Here is a 21,201-nt window from a genome sequence, read left to right on the forward strand (position 1 = left end):
ATAGGTAGGAATAATGGGAGTAAAGGAAGCTAAGGAATATAGGCGGGCTGGATAGAATAACATAACTTTACCCTAATTACTAGTGCTAGGGCTGAGATTAGCCTATCCGCGGGAGACCCCTACCTTTGTAGTCTTCAGAAACTCCTGCAGGACTAGTCTAGAAAAGTCTCGCCACCTACTTCAGAGAAATCAACCTGAAGCAGTATGGCTGGGACTTGTTAAATGTTTAAGCAGGCACTGGCACCACACTGAACCTACTGAAATCTAGCCTCCAGCTGCTGGCAAACAGAAGGAAGTATCCTGCCAGAGTACTCAACTGTAAAAACTGCCTAGGGGTGTTTCTGGGGAAGCTATTAAGTGTGCACTGTGGGAGCACAACCCAGACTGGCTCCTCGGGCTAGAGATGTCCATGCTGTGGGATGAGGAAGCAAAACCAAGTCCTAGAATGGCTTCCTAATACTTCACTAATAAGACCTCCAAGCATGCCAGCTGGCAAAAGGCCAGAATTCATTTTCATGGAATCAGAATAAAGTGAATTTGGCATCAGAGGCAGTTAAAAAAAAAAAAGCATAAAGCCGAATTAGAAAATGTTTCCATCTATATAACTATTTTTTTTATGAAGATGTCATGGCCAGGCATGGTGATTATATATTTTTAAATCCCAGCACTTAATCCCAGATAAATTTCTGTAAATTTGAGGCCAGCCTGGCCTACATAGTGTTAGCCAGGGCTACATAAGTGAGCCCACGTCTTAAAGCTATCCCAGAGCCTAGGCTGACCTTAAACTCTGCTCATATTTCCCAAGTGCTGTATTCCAAACATGTATCACCACTATGGCTAGTTTATGTGGTGCTAGGGATGGAACCCAGGACATTTTGCTCGTGAGCTCAGGACTCTACCGACTGAACGATGTATGTCCCTGTCCCATTCTTATCTGTACATTACCCACTCCCTTAGCTGTGGGATAACATGCACTTTCAGCAGGCATGGTGGTCCACACCTGGAATACTAGCCCTTGTCAGACTGCAGCTATTTCATAGTCTCTTGTTTTTTAGTTAATGGTAGCATCTTTGGTGTAACCTGAGACTTGATCACTTCACGGGCTGAGCCTTTTAGATTCTATCTATGTGTTGTTTTGGGGTGGGATTTACCTGTAACCTTGTACATTCTACAGCTGACTTGTAGCTTCGGTCTGTTCTTTGGTTTGGCTTGATGAGGTATTTCAAGACGGAGTCACACTAAGTAGCCCAGTCTGGCCTGGAATGTGGTGGTGTTGACTAAGGTGGCTTCTGGTGACCCTCCCCCTCTGCTTTTGCCTCCCATGTGCTGAGATTATTGGCATGAGTCACCATCGTTGGCTTGACTTAGTTTTTTAGGCAGAATCTCAGAAGGCTGGCCTTGGAGTTGTTCTCCTTCTGTCTCTGCCTCTCAAGTACAAGAATTTCAGACACGCACTACCAAGCTCAAAAGTTTTATTTGGTGATGGGGATTGAATCCAGGCGTCATGCGTTCTAGAAGCATGCATTCTGCTGGTGCTGAGAAATATCCCTGCCCCAGCTTGGTGTTTTAAAATTATTTGTATCTTATGTGTCTGAGTCTTTTGCCTGCATGTATGTCGGTGTACCACTTGCTTGCCCTATGTCTGATGAACCCAGAAGAAGATGTCAGATCACCTTATAGATGGGTTGTGAGCTGCCATGTGCTTGCTGGGTCTTCTTGAAGAGCAACCAGTTCTCTCAGCTGCTGAGTCATCTGTCCCCTCGGTCAATAAACATGAAAAGATGTTTGACCTCATTAGCAAATGCCAATCAAAACTATGTTGAGATTCCATTTACCCTATTCAGAATGGCACTCAAGAAAAAAAAATGTTGGCAAGGATGTGGAGGAAAAAAAGGAATCCTTATATACTGCTTGTGGGAATGTAAACTTGAATAGCCATTATAGAAGCCAGTATGGAGGATTTTAGGAAAAAAACTAAAAATGTATATTAGATAGATAACCCAGCTATACCATATCTTGGTATTTACTGAAAGGAGTCCAACTCAACTATCACAGAGATACTTGCAAATCAATGTGTCTGCAGCGGTGCTCACCACAGATATGGAATCCACCTAGTTGTCCAACGAGAGAGGACTAGATAAAGTATGTGGCATATATACACAAGGGGAGATTTTTCAGCCGTGTCATTTGTAGGAAAATAGATACGGCTGGAAATAACCATTAAGGGAACTAAGCCAATCTCAGACAAATATGTTTTCTCTCATTTGTGGTTCCTATATTTTATATAGGTCACAGAACTATGTATGTGTATGTTGCATGAGTGTAGAAGTGAAGCTGTTAGGAGGGCCTAAGGCAAGGGAGACGAGCAAGGAAAGGTTTTAGGAGCTACGGGGGAGAATCTTCTCAACACGTAATAGATACTTAGAACATATAAGCATTTACATCTTTTTCATTTTGAAGTCTAGCTGGGCATGGTTGTGCTTATGTGCATTCCCAGTACATTGTGTGACGAGCGAACTACGTGAGAGGAGCCCCGTGCTCACTACAGCCCGGGGAATTCTATGACTGCTGCACACAGGAGTAGAGTCGGAGCACAGTACATTAGTGTCACTGGACACGGGGCAGATCGCAATCAGGCTTTCAGAGAGGAAGAAAAGCCCAGGGTGCCCAGATGTTGCTTCGTGCTTTCCTTGTGGGTCATTAGTTAACAGGTAGCCTGCGCAGTCACAGTATGACATTTTGCCAGACCCGGAAGGAATTCTAGCTGCTGTGGAGTTGAAAGAAAAATAGAAATAGGAGCGGTCACAGGGTGTTGAAGCTCCTGGAATCTGACCTAGCCAGAGTGGAGTCAGCTTTTAACATGCAGGCATTCAGTTGAAAAGCCACACTTGAGAAGCGCTCCCTGACTAACTATGCTTTGTTTGCCTTGACAAAGCCTAAATTGTGTTTCACCAGGAGCAAGGAACAAGGAAATTCACTGCCTCTCAAAAAAATGTTCTCCCTTTTTTTTTTTTAAAGAACATGTTTTCTTTCTTTGAGACAGGGTCTCATGTAGCTCAGGCTAGCATTAAACTGACCTCCACCCTTGAACTCTTCATCTTGCCCCCCCCCTTTTTTTGGCTATGGTTTTGTTTTTGGGTTTTGAGTCATGGTCTCACCTTAAAACGCCCTGCCTAGTCTAGAACTCACTATATAAACCAGACTAGCCTCAGACTCGAGTGCTGGGATCAAAGGCCTGTTTCAATACTTTATGTGGTGTGTATAATATACATGCAGGCAGAACATACATAGAAAATCTTTTTTCAACAGACAATATAAAAATTGGGCATAAGGGGCTGAAGAGATGGCTCAGAGGTTAAGAGCATTGCCTGCTCTTCCAAAGGTCCTGAGTCCAATTCCCAGCAACCATATATGGTGGCTCACAACCATCTGTAATGGGATCTGGTGCCCTCTTCTGGCCTCCAGGCATACACACAGACAGAATATTGTATACATAATAAATATTTTTTAAAAATTGGGCATAAGGCAGAAGGGTGAGGAATTCAAGGTCAATTTTAGCTACATAGAGAATCTAAGGCCAGCCTGGGATACAGGACACACTATCTTCACAAAAAAGGGCGGGTAGCACGTTTTAAGCACAGATGTGGAGTAGCTGAAACCCTCCTCCATTGCTGACGGAAATGTAATATGGTGCCGCCTCTCTGAGAAAGTTGGGCACACTCAGCACAGCCATTCAAAGAAATCAAAATAAATGTCCCCAGGGACTTTTTAAGGCCAACCTGAGATAGAGGAGAGAATTTGTAAAGACACAAAACAGATCCTTTGAGGAATCTCCTTAGATGGCAATTTCATATTGGATTTTAAAGATGACTCAAACAGCTCTTGTTATAGTTTGAGGGGAGACCGGCCCCAAAGGTTCAAGTGTTAAAAGTTTTTGGCCCTAGCCTATGGCATTATTGGTAGGTGATGGAAACTTGGAAAGATCAAACCTAATTGAAGGTCATCTGGCCATAGGCTGAAAGTTGTTGAAGGAGGATATTGCGACGCCAGGCTCCTCACCTTCCTGCCTTGTGTATCAGGCATTAGGTGGACCGATTTGCCATGTGTTGCAGCCATAATATGCAACTTCATTGCAGGCTCATAAGCAATATGCTGATAGTCTCAGGTATTTGTAGTTTAATAGAAAGCTAAAATACTGATATTCATATGCCAGCTTTATAATTGTCACCAACTAGGGCCAGCCATGGTGGATCACACCTCTAATCTTAGTACCATGGGGATGAGACCGCACTAGAGAGAGAAGCCCTATCTGAAATCAAAGCTAAATAAAAAAGCCAATAATCAGAAATGATCCAAATGTCTATAGAAAATGAATGAGTAAACAAAAGGTCATATAATCACTCAGTGGTGTACTGCTCAGCACAAAAAGGAACATATGAATATAATAACATAGGAACTTGAGAAACTATAGAGGAGGAGTTGTAAAGATGGCTCAGTGGTTACTGGCACCCACATGGTACCTCATGAGGGTGTAGAGGTGTGGGAAGTGATATGGACCTAAGTGCCAGACCTAAGTATTCAAGTGTGTAAGACCCAGATTAGAGAGAGACACTAGTTAGCCTAGTGTAGTGGGAGCGAGGGAGGGAGAGAGGGAGAGCAGAGCCCATAAGTGCAGATGCACCCAGGCCACTTGATTGGAGACACAAATTACTTCATCAGTTAAATACGAAGCAAGACCTTCAACTAAGTGGGAAGTAGGCAGGGAATTTTAGATCTGATGCGAGAGGAATGTTTTAAACGGTCTTCTGATAGGTGAGTGCAATTTTCTTTTAAATACCATAGATCAAAAGCATCCCTGAGTCAGGTGTGGTAGCACATACCTGCAGTCCCAGGACTCGGAAGGCAGAGGCAGGAGGACGGCTGAGTATGTGAAGCCAGCCTGGTCTACAAACCAGTTATAGCCGTGGATGCATGGGAACACCCTGTCTGAAAAGCAGCAAAGAAAGAAAGAATGTAAAAGTAAAGGAGGAAGATGGATGGCTACTACGGTTTTGAAGGTAGATCCCTCTTGAATGAGGTTAGTGCCCAGATGGAGAGAGACTCAAGAGAGACCCTTGGCTCCTCCCACCGTATAAAGACAGCGAAAGACACCACCTGTGACCCAGGGAGGAGGCTAGTATGCTGGCATCTCAGTAGTGGGATTCCCAGCCTCTAGTGCTGGGAGACATTTTTGTTGTTTCTGGGTCACCAGCCATCTGTAACTAAGCGAACTGGAGAAGCATATGAAGGTTGCTGGGCAGTGTAAGGGGGGCCTGAAGAGGGTTAAAGTTAGCACCTTCACAGCCTCGCTCAAACTCGAAAGTTTTGTGTTTTTTTACAACAGTTATTCCATCTTTCTGATACTGATAGTGACGTGGAACATTTCCACCTATATCTGTGGCCCGTCTTTTCATTTTGTTTTCGTTTCTGCTTTGAAACAGGGTCTCAAATTGTAACTGAGGCTGTCCTGGAACTCACTGTGTAGTGTAGGAAGGTCTCAAAGTTCTGGCAGTACTCTTACTTTGGCCTCCTGAGTGCTGGGAATGCAGGTATGTACCACTTCACTGGGCTCTGTGGCTGTCGTAAGAAATGTTGTTTAGAGCTAAGCGCAGTGTCATGTACGTCTGAATTCCAGTTATTCCCAAGCCAGAGGCAGGAGGATGGTGTGTTAAAGGTCATCCTGGCCTACATAAGAGTAAGATGCTGTCTCAAAAAATAGAACAATAAAAACAAAGACGATATGGAAGGGGTGAATAACAGAATTTTTATTAAGATATTTGGATTGCATTAAATATAGGATTACTTTCAGGTGGGTTCCCCCTTTAGCCCAGCTTAGCCTTAATCTCGTGGGAATCCTTCTACTTCAGCCTCTCGAGGGCTCCAGGGTTACAGGAGTGGGCCCCCAATGTCTGGACTAGTTTTTGCTGATTAGTTTGGGGAGTTTTTAGGTTTTTATTTATTTTGTTTTTGCTTTTTAGCTTTTGACTTGTTTGTTTTTAATCAATTTCAGATATGAAAAAGAAAAAGGAAAAATGGGGGCTTGGCAAGATGGATGGCTCACTGGGTAAAAGTGTTTGCCTTGAAAGTCTGATGACTTGAGTTTGAACCCCTGAACCCATGATAGAAGGAGAGAACCAACTCCTGCACATTATCCTCTGACCTACACACACACACACACACACACACACACACACACACACACACACAGTAAAATTTAAAATTCTGGAGATTACCTTCTTGTCAGATAAATAGTCTTTTTGCTCTGGTGATTGTTTCCTTTGCTGTATGAAAGCATTTTGGTTTTTATGTAATCCTACTTGTCTGTCTGTGTTTGTTTCCAGTGTTTTTGGTACCTCATCAAGAAATCTTGCCAATTACAATGTCATGATGTGATCTCCATGTGTTTTCTTCAAGTGATTTCTTAGATGTGGTCTTATAGTAAGTGTTTTTTTAAACAATTTGTGAAAAGATGGAATTGAGTTTCTTCTTTCTGCTGTGAATATCAAGTTTTCCTAGCACCAGTCACTGAAGAAACTTTCATTTGCCCATTGTGTATTGACTAGATTGTTAAAAATCAGTTGGTGCCCAGTGATCTTTAATCCCAGCACTCAGGAGGCAGAGCAGGTGAATCTCTTGAGTTCAAGGCCAGCCTGATCAAAGAGCAAGTTCCAGGACAGAAACCCTGTCTCCTAAGATAAAACAAAAGAAAACTAAAAAAGTCAGTTGGCAACAAATGTATGGGTTTATTTCTGTATGCTTTATTATGTCAGTAGCCTAGTATTTTTGTTACTATAGCTTGATAATGGAGTCTCTTTTTTTCAAAAAAGAAGGAGGAGGAGGAGGAGGAAGAGGAGGAGGAGGAGAAAGAAAGAAAGAAAGAAAGAAAGAAAGAAAGAAAGAAAGAAAGAAAGAAAAAGATCCATTTTATTATTTAGTTTTGTGTGTAGGGTCCTGGGTATGCAAGTGCATGTGAGTGCCCTTGAAAGTCAGAAGGCGGCACTGGATCCCTTGGAGCTGGAGTTACAGGTGGTTATGGATGCAGGGATTTGAACTTGCAAAAATGCTCTTAATGCTGAAGCCCTCTTTCCAGCCCTGTGGTGTATGCTGAAGGCAGGGAGTTTGAGGCTTCCAGCTTTGTTCTTTTCCCCGAGTGTTGCTTTGGATATTTAGGTTTTTTTTTTTTTTTGGTTCCTTACTAATTTTAGGCTAGTTTAGTTGCCTTTGCATTGCTGTGAATCACTTTCAATTTATCTCGTAAATGTTTTATTCTTGTCACTAGAGAAATTTTTACCTTTGGTTTTGGATATCACTTGGACTCTGTGAGTTAGTTTACATATCAGAAGGCTAGTCTTAGAGAGGACCCTGTTATGGAACCTTTTAAGAGCTAGAGCTCAATGGGAGATCCTTAAGCTACTCGGGAGTGTCAACAGAATTAATTAAGTAGTTGTTCTGGGATGCTAAATTAATTCTTTGTTTAATTTTCTACTTTAGTTCTGAGAATTTCAAGCATATATACAATGAAAAAGATCCACTCCCCATTTCCCTCCTTTAGCCCCCATCCTTAATCCCCAACATGTCCTCCTGCCAATTTGTCTTTTTAAAAATAAGCCGGGGTGGTGGCACACGCCTTTAATCCCAGCACTCGGGAGGCAGAGGTAGGCAGATGTCTGTGAGTTCGAGGCCAGCCTGGTCTACAAGAGCTAGTTCCAGGGCAGGCTCCAAAGCTACAGAGAAACCCTGTCTCGAAAAACCAACAAACAAACAAAAATCCCCAAAGTCCAGTTAGTGCTACTTACATGTGCATGGGTTTGGAGGCATCCACTGCCCGTGTCAGCAACATACATGGATTCAGGGATCCACTCATTCAGAACTTTCTCCAGTCCTCATGGTACTGAAGTTGAGTTAATTCTTGCCATGACAACATATCATCAAAACCTTTCTATGAGACCTTTACCATGGCCAAGTTGATGATGGGGCTTTGCCTTTGCATATCTAGAACTTTGAGATAAATAAATCTCTTTTCCCTATAAAGTTAACTAACCTGTGTTTCATTACACTAACAGAAAATGGACTAATACAACAACCTCCTTGGTTAAAATTTATTCTTAGCTCTTTATACAGTATTGATTTGTGTTTGTAGAAGTGCATGCGCCACAATGCATAGGTCGGAGTCAGAGGACTTGTTGAAGGAACTGATGATTCTCTCTTCTACCTCTTGGGTCCCAGGGATCAAACTCAGGTCATCTGGATTGTGGCAAGTATTTCTACGCAGTGAGCCATCTTGCCTGCCCTTTTCAGGTGTTTTCATCAATTGTAAAAAGGGTTTTATTAGCTGAGCATAGAGGCACATGCTTGTAATACCAGCGCTTGGTAGGCGGAGTCACCATGTGATGAGGGGCACCATGTGTTTCAAGAGATTGTTTGTTACCAATATATAGAAATGCTACTGTTTGTTATGTACTGATTATTTGTGTCCTGCACCTTAACTGAATTTATTAGTTGTAAGCATTCCTTGTCTTTAAATTACTATGTGAATGACACATCTGTACTACCCCTCTACTATCTCACAATTCACAGTAGCCACTTAGAAGGAATCAAACTAATTTTCTATCCACAGATGAATGACTAAAAAAAAATGTGTGTGTGTGATCTGTCATATGTGATACTATCCATCCATCAACTGGATAAAATTTAGTCCTTTTCAATAGCGTGGATGAAGCTGTTGGACATTTATATTAAATGACATGACAGACAGAAATAGAATTACCATATGATCTCAGTCATGCATGGGTTTTTTTTTTTAAAAAGCAAACATGCTTATTTATTTAGTATACTTTAAGAGTGCAGTGGCCACTGCAGTAAGGAAAGGATGTTCTGTCCACATGTGTTATGCTTAAAAATTGACTTCTTGCATATCAAGAGTAGAAGAGTCATGAGAGTCTGAGGATGACAAGTGGGAAATGTTGGGCAATAGGTATGCGGCTGTACTTAAACATGGGGGTGAGGGGTGGGGGTGGTAGGTTCTGGTATGCACAGCAGGGGGTTTGGTTAACAGTGATGTATTGTTAATTTAAGAATAGCTAGAATACTGTGAAGCTCTTACTGTAAAGACATAATTATCTAAGGTTATGGATATGCTAATTACCCTTCTTTAACCTGACGGTGCAGGTCTGTAATCGCAGCAGCTATAGAAAGGTCCAGGCAGAAGGAGCACAAGTTCAACTTCAGCCTGGACAAATTAGTGAGACCCTATCCTAAAATAAAAAGTGAAAAGAATTACAGCTTGTTTTGTGTTTGAATGTGGTTTCATGTAGTCAGATATTTCTGTCCCACCAGCCAACTCCCAAATAACCACACAGAGACTTCTATTAATTATGAAATCTCAGATAATAGCTTAGGCTTGTTTCTAACTAAGTCTTATAACTTAACCCATTTCTATCAATTTACTTTCTGCCCATGTTGCCTTCCTGCTTCTTCTGTGTCTGGCTGGCAAGTCCATTTCTCTTCCTACCAGCATCCTGTGTGCCTGAAAATCCTGCCTAGCTATTGTCTGTTCATCATTTCATTAAACCAATCAGAATGACATATCTTCACAGTGTACAAAAAGATTTTTCCACAACAGTTTTATTTTATTTTTTGTTTTGGTGGTTTTGTTGTAGTGAGGTTTTGTTTCTTTTTTGAGAAAGAACTTAAAGTTGGGTGAGTAGAGAGGGGGAGAGAAACTGGAGGGACTTGAGGGAGGGGAAAATATGATCAAAATATTTAAATTAAAAAAAATTTAAATAGGGGGCTGGAGAGATGGCTCAATGGTTAAGAGCATTCATTGCCTGCTCTTCCAAAGGTCCTTAGTTCAATTCCCAGCAACCACATGGTGGCTCACAACCATCTGTAAAGAGGTCTTCTGGCGCCCTCTTCTGGCCTTCAGGCATATACACAGACAGAATATTGTATACATAATAAATAAATAAAGTATTTTAAAAAATTTTAAATAATGAAAAATATAACCATAAAGACAACTTAAACAACTGGCATGTAGCTCAGTGGCACACCACTCAAATGATACATGCGAGGTCCTAGATTCAGTCCCCAGCACTGCAAAAAGAAACAAAAGTACAGGCCTGGGATGTAGCGCCACTAGAGGATACTTGTTTAGTGTATGTAAGACTCTGGGTTGAATTCTTAGCCCTTTCCAGAACTTTAGAAATAAGAATAAATAAAATAAACCCACAATGGTAGAGCATTAAATACCCACAGAAAAGGATAAAGAGTTTAGAGAGTAAGAATTGCTGAAGATGTAGAGAAATCAGTTGCTGATCTGAAGGTCATGGTGTGCTCCCTTTGGAAAATCGATGGGCAGCTTCTTAATAAGTGGAGTATAGGGTTACCACATACCCGGAGAGACTCCTTCAGGGTGTATGCACAAGGAAGAATGGGTAAGAATAAATGCACGAAGATGATAGCCCGAATGGAAACAATCCAAATGTCCATCTGCTGGTTACTAAGTAAATAAATGAAGAGGGTAGAGTATCATTAAGACAGAAAAGAAATGTAGTGCTGGTACATACTACAACCTGGATGAAGCTTGAGCACAGTGTAATAAATGAAAGACATCAGGCATAAAAGGTCAAGTGTTAATACAAGTCTATTTATATGAAATGCTCCTAATAGACAAAAAAGATGGTGATTACAGGAGCCCGTATGACAAGAAAAGGAATGGAAAATAAATGGGATCTAAATAAATTATCTGAAACAGATTCATAATCATAGCTATATAATTTTGTATAATATTGAAAGAAAAAAATCTCTCAAACAGACCAAGAGTCAGAAAGAATGTAAGCTGGAGGTAAGGATGGGAGCAGTATGGAACAATGACCTCTAGGAATGACATGACTGTTGCATTCTTGACCCCACAGCAGCTGTGACGGCTAGCATAGCATCTCTCTACAAGATTGAGCCTGTCAAAACCCCGTCATGGTCAGGCATGGTGGTGTTCACCTTTACTCTCAGTACTCAACAGACAGATTCAGGTGTATCTCTGAGTTCTAGGCCAGCCAGAGCTATAGAAAGAAACCCTATCTCAAAACAAATAGCAGCAGCAGCAACAACAACAACAACAACAAAAAATGCTATGAGAACTTATATACAGTTAAAGGTTTGGGGGAATTAAAGACATTTTCTTTCAGAGGTTTAGTTACTGACAATTAAGGTGCCAATGCTCTTATAAAAACACTAATGAAACTCATTGGGTCACACTAAAAAAAAAATAGTCTTGAAAGTAGAAGGGTTCTACCCCAAAAGAGGGGATTATCAGGAGGAGAAGGGGAACAAGAAAGGATAGTGAGGGATGAATATAGTCACAATACAGTATGTGCATATATAAAAACATCATAATAAAACCCACTATTGTAGGTGGACTTTTCTTTCCCACCTGCCAGTTCCCAAATAACCACAAAGAGGCTTAATATTAATTATAACCGCTCGGCCAATTGCTCAGGCTTGTCACTAGCTAACTCTTCCAATTTAGATTAACCCATTTATATTAATGTACATTCTGCTGTATGACATTCCCTCTCTTTCATCTTGTACCTCCTGTTTCCTCTCCATGTCTGGTTGGTGACTCCTCTCTCTGCTCTCCTTCCCAGTGTCCCTGGTCTGCTTCTCCCACCTAACTTTATCCTGCCCAGCTATTGGCCATTCAGCTTTATTAAATCAATCACAATGACACCTACTCACCCAGGATAGTGGAAAAGAATAGTTCACACACTATGTATGATATATGCTAATAAAAACATTTTCAACTAATAAATTGAGTAAAGTATGGGGCCACATGCTTCTCATTTAGCACCAGAAAGTAGGAAGCAGGATGAGTATGAGTTCAGCATTATCCTCAGCTACATAGTGAGTCCAAGACCAACCTGGGCTGTATGAAACCCTGTCTCAACAAACACATCTGTAAATTGTGTACTTGGATAAATTATATATGTAAATTATGCATTGTAGTGAATTTTCAGACATTGTTACTGTTTTTCTGTCCACATGTCTTATGAGTCTTAATTATTTCTTTTTGTAGTCGTTCTACCCTGTCACCCAGGCTCATCTCAAACTTGTGATCCTCCTGTCTCAGCCTCTTAAATGCTGCTGAGATTACAGGTATGAGCCACCTTGCCCAGCTACCTCTTAATATTTTCTGAGCATTCTTTTGTGTATTCTTTCCTGTAAAGACCTATACTATGTATCTTGGGCTAACAAATTAAAAGAGAAAAGTTTAGTTTGACTTGTGATTTCAGTCCCTAGTCACTTGGCCCTATTGCCTCTTGACCCATATGTAACAAGGCAAAAAGAACATCATAGCAGAGGCATGCAGTAGAACAAAATGCAGATAGGGAGACAGACAAGGACTGGGACAAGACATTCCCAGCAGAGGCAGGCCCCGTGGCCTACTTCTGCGGTCCCTTCCATCCCCTAATAATGCTGTCATATTATGACTCTATCAGTGAATTAATCCATTGATTGGGTCAGGCGCTTCATGATTCAAATGCTTTACCAAAACCCCGGCTCTGAACATTGTACTGGGGACAAATCTTTCAACACAAGAGTTTTGAGAAGCAGAGCTTCAGTCTGGAGTCTTAGACCACTTAGGCATCCTGACAACCAGCATGTGAGTTTTGGAAAGACGTTGTCATATCTGCTGTGGTTTGATCATCAGGAAATGGTAGGGTTCCTGTATAATATGGGCACAAAAAAGTATGTCTGACATTCAGGTGGCCTATTGATATTCCTTATGTGTCCCTCACCAGCCTTGAACTCACTGTGATCCTAATTTGGCCCCAGACTCAATGATGTTCTTGCATGAGTGTGAGGTGGGGGTGCTGGGATTACTGTATGGACTATGTCATTGGTGAAGATACTTATGGGATGAATATTACTATTCTAAATGAAAGTTCCAAATGATTTAGAACAGAGTGAGACAGAAAAAGATAAAGGGGGATCATGAGTTAAAAACCCTCTCTCTTTGATGGAAACCTCTTCCTTTCTCTATTCCTCTGCCCTACATGCCCTAATGTTTCTGCCTCTAATTCTTGCTTCCATACCCTTGTACCTTTCTCCATGACCTTTCTCTTCATATTCTTCTAGTGGACAAGTCTAATTCTTGCTCATGCAGAACTCAAGTATTTAAGCGAAGGACTTCACATGAGTTTTGAAACTCCCTCTTGCATGAATGCTTAGAGAATTAATTCCACCAGAGGCATCTCTGTTTTTCCACATGCTCACAGTCTCAGACATTAAAGACAGATGGAAACTGATACTCTGTATTTCTCCCCATGGAAGGTCCCCTTCAGAAAATGATATTTTTTCTGAGGCAATGTATTCATTGAATCCATTGTTAGCTACATTGACACAGAAAGTTGCAGCCTAAGAAGCATCCCATTCTGCAGATCAAATGGCATGCTAAAACCATAGTGCTATGTATGCTGTGTCTGTGGTGAGTATGTGTGTGTTGAATCCTAATCCCCAGTGTCTTAGTGGAATAGTGGTGCCACCCAGTGGTAGGGGACTCCCTGAGGCCCTGGGTTTCATCCTCGACACTGCAGACACAAAACAAAACAAGGACGAAGCTGAGCATGGTGATACCTGTAATCCAAGTCCTTGCAGAGACAGGAGGGTTGCCTATGCGTTCTAAGTTTCAAATCAGTCAGGGTTCTATAGTAAGACCCTGTTCTTACAAACAAGCTAACAATCACCAAACCAAACCAGCTAAACAAAACTGGAGTCATATATGGTGGTAAATGTCTGTAGGCCCAGCATTTGGAAGACAGAGGCAGGAGGATGAATTCTATGTTCTTATGATTCTGAAGGAGTCATTTAACTGAATGAGTTGTCTTCTCAGCCCTATAATTCTTTTTTAATAATAATTTATTTTTTGAGATTTATTTTTATTTTATGTGCACGGGTATCCCCCATCCCGTGTCTGTGTGAGGATGTTGTATCCCTTGGAACTAAAGTTACAGATAGTTGCATGCTGCCCATGTGGTTGCTGGGAATTGAACCTGGATCGTCTGGAAGAACAGTCAGTGGTCTTAACTGCTGAGCTATTTCTCCAGTGCCCCCAGAATTCTTTGTAAGTAAGTCTTATAACATTGAAAGACAGTGCTTTACTCTCACCCACATCGACTGTAGGTTTGTGAAGATAGTGACAGAAACTTAGGTTACCAAAGTCCAAAGCTTATTTGAGGGCTCTGGACCCACATTACATTTCCTGGTTAACTATATACAAACGTATACAGATACATGGGACAGTCCTTGTTCCTTTGGCCCACACTTCACATTTACAGAAAATGCCCCACTCTCTTTGAGTGCTGGGGGAGCATAATTTGTGCCACATGAAAGAGCTTGTGAATGTTCCTGTCTGTTCTCAGTCACTGACAGTAGAAGGGTACTTTTTCTTTCTACCCTCTGCTGGAGCCATTCTGTCAAGCTACACTGGAAAGGAAGGGCACTAGAGCATCTGAAGAGAACTCCCTTATAAGGCATCAATGTAAACTTTACCTATTTGCTTTACCTGGAGCCTGGAGGCACTAACATTTACAGAAATAGTGCTCATAGTGGGCTGGGGATCTATCTGTTCATCGTGTTTGCCTAGAATGCAAGATGCATTAGGTTCTATGATCAACACTACATAAGCCAGATGTGTTGGCACATGCCTGGAAGGTAGAGGCAGGAGGATCAGAAATTTAAGGTTGTTCTGGGAATATTGCTCATAGGTAGAGCATTTGATTTGTCAAGTGTGCAATGCCCTAAATTCAATTCCCAAGCACCACTGAAGAAGTTGGAAAGTTTCCTAGGTCGTCCTTGGCTCTAACATGAGTTGAGTCAAGGACAAGATACAGGAGACTTTTTTTTTTTTTTAAAACTTTTCCCCAAAACCAAAAAGAATGCTTGAAGATAAGATTTCCTTTCTGGTTGTTGTATATCTATGATTTGGATGGGTTGATGTCCTTCCCTATGCAAAAGCTAGTGTTCAGTTATGAAGCATGAATAAGTTATAGACATCTCTTGTATAATATTGTACTATATTCATTTTGCTGTCTTTCCATTGAATGGATTTGCATGTTCTAGACATAAAGTCATATGTTACGTGGTTCCTTTAACCTTGTGTAGTATTTCCAAGGTTCAATCATCACAGTATGTATCCGTATTTTAAACTTTTAGAAAGGTATTTATTTATGCCAGGTGGTAGGAGTGCCCAACTTTAACCTCAGCACTCGGGAGGCAGAGGCAGGCAGATCTTTGTGAGTTTGAGGGCAGCCTGGTCTACAGAGCGAGTTCCAGGACAGCCAGGGCTGTTACACAGAGACAACCTGTCTCAAAAAATGGGGGAAAGTTTATCAATATATCTATTTATTTTCAAACAGGATCTCAATATGTAGCCCTGGCTGGCCTTGAACTCACAGTAATCCTCCTGCTTTTGTCTTCCAATGTCTAGGATTATAAGCATGAGCCACCAGGACTGTCAATATTTTATACTTTTTTTTAAAAGAGTTATTTATTAATTATGTATATAATTTTCCCTGCATGTATGCTGCAGGCCAGAAGAGGGCACCAGATCTCATTACAGATGGTTGTGAGCCACCATGTGGTTGCTGGGAATTGAAATCAGGACCTGGAAGAACAGTCAGTGCTCTTAACCTTTGAGCCATCTCTCCAGCCCTATTTTATACTTTTTATGAAAAAAAAATTCTACCATAATCTACCTTTTTAATGTTTGGGACAGGTTCTCACTATAAAGTCCTGGTTGGCTTAAAGTTTATTATGTAGACCAAGCTGGCCTTGAACATGCAGAGATCTTCTTGCATCTGCTTCTACAGTAATGGCATTGAAGTTGTGAACCACCAAGATCATCAAATTTATCCATTCATAAATGATAGACATTTGAGTTTGTGTTCTTTTTAATTTTTTTGTTGTGTTTTGTTTTTGGAGACAGGGTCTCTTTATGTAGTCCTGGCTGGCTGTTCTGGAACTGGTTACGTAGACCAGGCTGGCCTCAAACTCATGAGATTCTCCTGTCTCTGCCTCCTAAATTCTGGGATTAAAGGTGCGTGCCAACATGTTCATCTATCTGTTCATGATCTTTAGCTATTAGAATAATGCCACAAACACTTATATGCATGTTTTAATACTGAAATATGTATTTCATTTCTCTTGGGTAATATTAGGGTTGGAAATGCTGAGTCAGATGTTAACTCAATGTTTAATCTTTTGAGAACTGCCAATGATCTAGTTCAATCATACTTTCAAATAAAGGGACTTGAATACAAAAGTATTGGATCTAACAGTGGCGACTTCTGTATACTATTTTGCTGGATTCCTCACTTGTTGATACTCAACATTTCTTCCTTTAATGTCTCTGACCAGACAGAAGTAGCAGTAAGAGAGACCACTACTATACTCCCAATATTGATGCATGGAATCCAAATGTTTGAAGTGTTAGGAATCTTAAATGGTCATATTTTATAAATCCTGAGAGTGAAGGAGGCGTGCAGATCCCTTTTAAGTTCAAGCCTAGACAGGACTACATAGTTAGACCCTGTCTCAAAAGAAAAACAAAAGTGTTCTCTTTATTTTGTATTTTAGAGCCAGAGAAACAAGGAGAAGAGTATCCCTACTTGTTGGAGCAGGTGACGTATTATTAACAGATGGGGAAAAAAGGATTCAAATTTTGTTTTGTTTACATCAATTTAGACTTGAAACCAATCATGTGGCTCATAAAGGGGAAAACTGATGAATTAGAGTTCCTCAATTAAAGCTTTTCATCAGGCATGGTGGCACACCCTTGAATCTTAGAACAGGGGAGGTAGAGGCGGGAAGATCAGAAGTTCAAGGTCAGCCTTGGCTACTTAGTAAGCTTGAGACTAGCCTTGCTGACATTAAGATTCTGAAAACTCAAGCTTTTATTCAGCAAAGTCCTGCATGAAGAAAAGAAAAAGGCAACCTACAAACCAGGAAAAATATTTTTAACCAGTAGAATTTTAAAAAAAATAGGGGCTAGATTGATGGCTTAGTGATTAAAAACACTAGCTGTTCCACGAGATGACCAGGGTTTGATTCTCAGTACCCACATGGCAAATCACAACTGTTTATAGCTCCAGTTTCAGGGGAACTGATGCCTTTTTCTGGCCTCCATGGGCACCAGGCATGGTACACAGACATACAGGCAAGCAAGACACAAATACATAAAATAAAATTTAAATTAAATAATTAATGGTAAATTATGAGATTATAATGATTTCACTAGTAACATTAAAAACAGGTAGATAAAAACAACCTATATATGATGCTATAAGTGAATAGTCCAATATTCCATACCAAAGAATGATACTTAGTAATAAAAGGAATGAATGGTAATCTCAAGAGCTAAAGGCAGGAAGGCCAGGAGTTCAAGTCCAGCCCTGGCACTAGAGGTTAGATCAGTCTGTGCTGCTTGAGATCCTGTTAAAACAAATAGACAGAGAGAAAAAGAGAAAAACCCACTCAAAATTTTCTCCTTATAATGATTTCTTTCAGTTAATTTGTCTCAGTAACAAAGAATATGACGAACGGTCTGAAATATATTTGGCAAAAGAATTATAACAAAATATGTACAATAACTTCTATAACTCACTAGTAAGACCTGAAACTAACAAAAAACCTAATTCATGCTAGAAGAAAATATATAGTCAAAATACATGATAAAATGTTCACCTTTGTTAATCATCAGAGTGAAATTACTAGGAGATATTGCAAAGCATATATTTGCAATAATAGCTGAATTGGAATGGAGAGATGACTAAGTGGTTAAGAAACCATGTTCATAACCATGAACTGGAGTTTAGATTCCAGAAATAAGGTAGCAATGCCCATAGCTCTACTTCTGAGAGAGCCAATGCCCTCTTCTTGACCCAGGAGTGCAGCCATGAACACATATATGTGTATACAGTCAGACACACTAACACAAAATAAAATGATTTTTAAAGTATATTTTTTATTGTGTATGTGTATGTGCATGCACGAGAGAGAGAGAGAGAGAGGGGGAGAGAGAGAGAGAGAGAGAGAGAGAGAGAGAGAGAGAGAGAGAGAGAGGGAGGTGGAGAGAACACGTGAATGCACACGAGTGAACATAGGGAGCAGCTGTGAAGATCAGAGGACAACTTAGGGAAGTAGTTCTCTTTTTCCACCATGTGGGTTCCAGGAATCAAAGAGGTTCTCAGACGTGGTAGCAAGCGCCTTTCCTGGCTCAGCTATTTCACAAGACCATAAAATAAATCCTTAAAAAGTGGCTACCTAAACAGCAAATGCTGAGAACCAGCATCTGGCACTCATAAATGCTATTATGTGTGGAAACTGGTAAGTGTGTGTAAAACTTTGGAAAGCCATGTGATTTTTTTTTTTTTTTTTTTGCTATTTTGGTTAGTTTTAAATGCTTAATTCTCTGACAGTTTCATATGTTTATATGATGAAATTTAGTCATTTTCAACCTCCATTTGCCTCCTATTCTCCTCCCTCTATTTTCTGACAAGTTATCCTCTTAATTTTGAGTCTTCTTTTTGTGTGAGGACCTCTGAGTTTAATTAAAATTCTTCCCTGGGTATGGCTGGGAGATTCCCTGGAGCAAGGAGAATTTAGTAGAGGCCACATGAAGGAAATGACACCCCTCTCACCAACACCTCTTAGCTGCTAGTACTTCATCAGGATGAGGTGGGGCCTCCTGAGTCCCTCCCTACCTATGAGGACATGTTGAGGGCCCAGTCTGCTGCCGGTCTTGTATAGCTAGCCACAGCTGCAGTGCATTCAGGATTATGGTCGGTGGATCTGGTCCGAATGATGTGTTTCTGCTGCTCATCTCCCCATCTCCTGTCTCCTCCATTTTTTTCTGCTCCCCAAGCCTTAGAGAATATGACACAGCTGTTGCATTTAAGACCAAGCACTCTGCCATCGCATGCTCTCAGTACTTCAGACAGTTATGTTTCTGCCTTCACTGCTACCCTCTGCCATAAGAAGTGTCTCTGGTGACAGGTGGGCCCAGCACTTATCTATGGGTAGAAATATGAGTACTTAGGTGGTTTGCAAGACCACTTGGCAAGATTTGAATATAGCCCAGCAATGCTACTATTAAGAATTTATTAAAGTAGACATAAAACTTAGATATTCAAAGTCATATAAGAAGATCATCATGGCCACTCTATTTATAATAGTCTCAAACTAGAAACAGGTCAGCAGTCCATCTTCAGTTGAATAAATAGAGTATAATCATACATACAATTAAATACTACTCAACGATCATTACTAGCTCAAGGCTCGATGGGGGTGCTTGCCTATAATCACAACAGTTAGGAGGGAAAGGCAGGAGATCTTGGAGAGTAGCCTGGTGTACACAGTGAGATCCAGGTCAGCCAAAGCTACATAGCAAGACCCTATCCCCCCAGTCCAAAAGTTTGGTTGTCGATTGCTTTGGGTGGGCTACTCAGTCTAGGGGTTAGTAACCCACCCGCAATCAAGTTATTCCAGGGTCTCGGAGGGGCGCTACCTGGAAGGGAGTGAGCTAAGACAGAAGAACGAGGCCAAGCAACTTTGTCAAGGCCTCCGTTTACGTAGCTCGGTTACATTCAGACAGACAGGCCAGAAGTCACAAGTGGCCACACCTGGTTCCCTGGATAGCTGGAATGTGAGGCGGGTTCCGCTAAGATTAGCAGTTAATTGGGTGAGGGGCAGGTTTTGTCAATAGAACATAACTATGGGTGTGAGGTTCTCTGCAGACTCCCTAGAGTGATGGTCTCTGTAATGATTGTTAGGGGGGAAATGGCTCCTGACATTTGGTAGCATGGGTGAATCTCAGAAACAACAGGCTGAGTGAAAGAAGCCCAGTTGGTTGGTTTGTTGGTTTATTTTTTGATTTTTTTGAGACAGGGGTCCCCTGTGTTGCTTTGGAGCCTGTCACAGAACTCATTCTGTAGCTGGCCTCAAACTCATAGAGGCCTGTGAGGTCTACCTTGCCTCCCGAGTGCTGGGATTAAAGGCGTACACCACTGCCTCTTAGCTGAAGCCCAGATTTTTAAAACACGTAGTGTAAATACACTTAGTGGAAGTTTTGGGTTTTTTTTTTTCCTCTTTGGATTTTTTGAGACAGGGTTTCTCTATAGCTTTGGAGCCTGTCCTGGAACTAGCTCTTGTAGACCAGGCTGGCCTTGAACTCACAGAGATCCGTCTGTCTCTGCCTCCGAGTGCTGTGGAATTAAAGGCGTGCACCGCCGCCACCACCACCACCCAGCTGGTTTTTTGTTCCTTTTTTTTTTTAAAGATTTATTTATTTATTATGTATACAACATTCCTTCCATGTATGCTTGTATGCCAGAAGAGGGCGCCAGATCTCATTATAGATGGCTGTGAGCCACCATGTGGTTGCTGAAATTGAACTCAGGACCTCTGGAAGAGCAGTCAGTGCTCTTAACCTCTGAGCCATCTCTCCAGCTCCTGGTCTTTGGTTTTTCGATACAGGGTTTTATGGTGTAACCCTGGCTATCCTAGAACTAGCTCTGTAAACCAGGCTGGCCTCAGACTCACAGAACTCCACCTGCCTCTGCCTCCCAAGTGCATGCACCACCACCACCCGGCTCACTTATTGGAAGCTATAGAAGTATAAAAGGACCTATTGTGTTAGAGACTCAGATCCCAGTTACAAGAGGAGCCCAGGAGAAAGGAGATGGGAGAGGAAAGAAGACAATGCAGCTAAGGGAAACAGTGCATGCCACATGAATATGTTCTAGATTTTCTGTCGGGACAGAGTCTTGCTCTGTGGACCAATTGAACCTTGAGTTTATAGTGTTGGACTCTGGCGTCCAAACACCGAGGAGGAGTCGCCCCCAGAGACCATCTCACACATTACAGCCGATGCAAAAGCATGAGGATTTTATTAATTCTGTCATGACAGGGTCCCTCAGCATTTGGGAAGCCGAGAGACCTCGAATAGCGGGTACAGTCTACTTTTAAAGGGGCCACAGAAGCAAGGGGGGTTGTTCTTTGACTATTCTGATTGGCTTATTTGAAAGGGCTATTACCAATAATTGACTGGAGAGCTGTTGCCAGATCAGATGAGATAAGAGGTCATTTTGACCCCGTTTCCCAGGGGAC

The 21,201-nt window shown here is 41.4% G+C and overlaps 1 long non-coding RNA gene across 1 annotated transcript in view; it reads left to right on the forward strand.

Moving 5' to 3' along the window:
* Positions 1 to 1,860: 1,860 nt before the first annotated feature.
* Positions 1,861 to 21,201, forward strand: part of LOC126512113 (uncharacterized) — a 23,798-nt gene continuing 4,457 nt past the window's right edge. The window contains exons 1-2 of the long non-coding RNA XR_007594912.1: positions 1,861 to 5,588; positions 16,672 to 16,715. This is a non-coding gene — a long non-coding RNA (uncharacterized lncRNA). The remainder of the gene's footprint in view (positions 5,589 to 16,671; positions 16,716 to 21,201) is intronic.

The sequence above is a fragment of the Alexandromys fortis genome, unplaced genomic scaffold (assembly GCF_014885135.2).
Source record: "Alexandromys fortis isolate MF-2015 unplaced genomic scaffold, M_Fortis_MF-2015_v1.1 scaffold_95, whole genome shotgun sequence".
NCBI lineage: Eukaryota > Metazoa > Chordata > Mammalia > Rodentia > Cricetidae > Alexandromys > Alexandromys fortis.